We start from the raw sequence: 859 nt of genomic DNA, 5'->3' as shown, positions 1-859 counted from the left end.
TGGAGTTTTGGTATGTGGAATTGTTATGTTGGTTGTGGTTGTAAGGTTTGTGGTTTTGTGGTTGGGTTTGCTGGTTTCCCCACCCAAAGTTTGGGTGGTTTTCCCATCCTGGGTTGTAAGTGTTGGAATGTGGATCATATGATTGCCTTTGTTGGTTTCCCACATAGTTGGCCTCTTCCCAATCACCTCCTTCAGTGCTTACTTCCTCTTGATCTTGTGTGTGTATTGCAGCCACTTGCTTTGTGTCTAATTTCCTGGTGAGCTCTGCTAGTTGCTTGGCAAACACCTTGTTTTGGGCTAGAATTGTATCAACATGGTTCAGCTCCATGACTCCCTTAGTGTTGTGCCTCTCTGAAGCATAGTAGTACTCATTCTCAGCCACTGTCTCAATCACTTCAATGGCTTCTTCCACAGTCTTTTTCCTGTTCAATGAACCTCCTGATGAATGGTCTACAGCCTTCCTTGATTCATAAGACAGTCCATCATAGAAAATATGCAATTGCACCCAGTCATGGAACATGTCTGGTGGGCATTTCCTTGTCAATTCTTTGAACCTCTCCCATGCCTCGTAGAGCGTCTCACCATCTTGTTGTCTAAAAGTCTGAACCTCAGATCGAAGCCTATTGACTTTTTGTGGAGGGTAGAAACGTGCCAGAAACTTGCTTTCCACCTCATCCCAGGTTGTTAGGCTCCCCCTTGGGAATGATTCCAGCCACTTAGCTGCCTTGTCCCTAAGTGAAAATGGGAACAAGAGTAGTTTATAGGCATCTTCCTGGACTCCATTGGACTTCACAGTGTCGCAAATTCTCAGGAATTTTGTGAGATGTTGGTTTGGATCTTCATTAGCACTCCCACCAAA

General features: G+C 44.8%; 1 non-coding gene across 1 annotated transcript; it reads left to right on the top strand.

The window, feature by feature from the left end:
* Positions 1-518: 518 nt before the first annotated feature.
* LOC112792843 (small nucleolar RNA R71) lies at positions 519-622 on the top strand. Its single transcript, XR_003197565.1, has one exon. It is a non-coding gene; the product is annotated as a small nucleolar RNA R71 (small nucleolar RNA).
* Positions 623-859: the final 237 nt, after the last annotated feature.

Source organism: Arachis hypogaea, chromosome 3, assembly GCF_003086295.3.
Source record: "Arachis hypogaea cultivar Tifrunner chromosome 3, arahy.Tifrunner.gnm2.J5K5, whole genome shotgun sequence".
NCBI classification, from domain to species: domain Eukaryota; kingdom Viridiplantae; phylum Streptophyta; class Magnoliopsida; order Fabales; family Fabaceae; genus Arachis; species Arachis hypogaea.
Note: the sequence above shows the minus strand (reverse complement) of the source record. Positions and strands in the feature narration are given on the sequence as shown.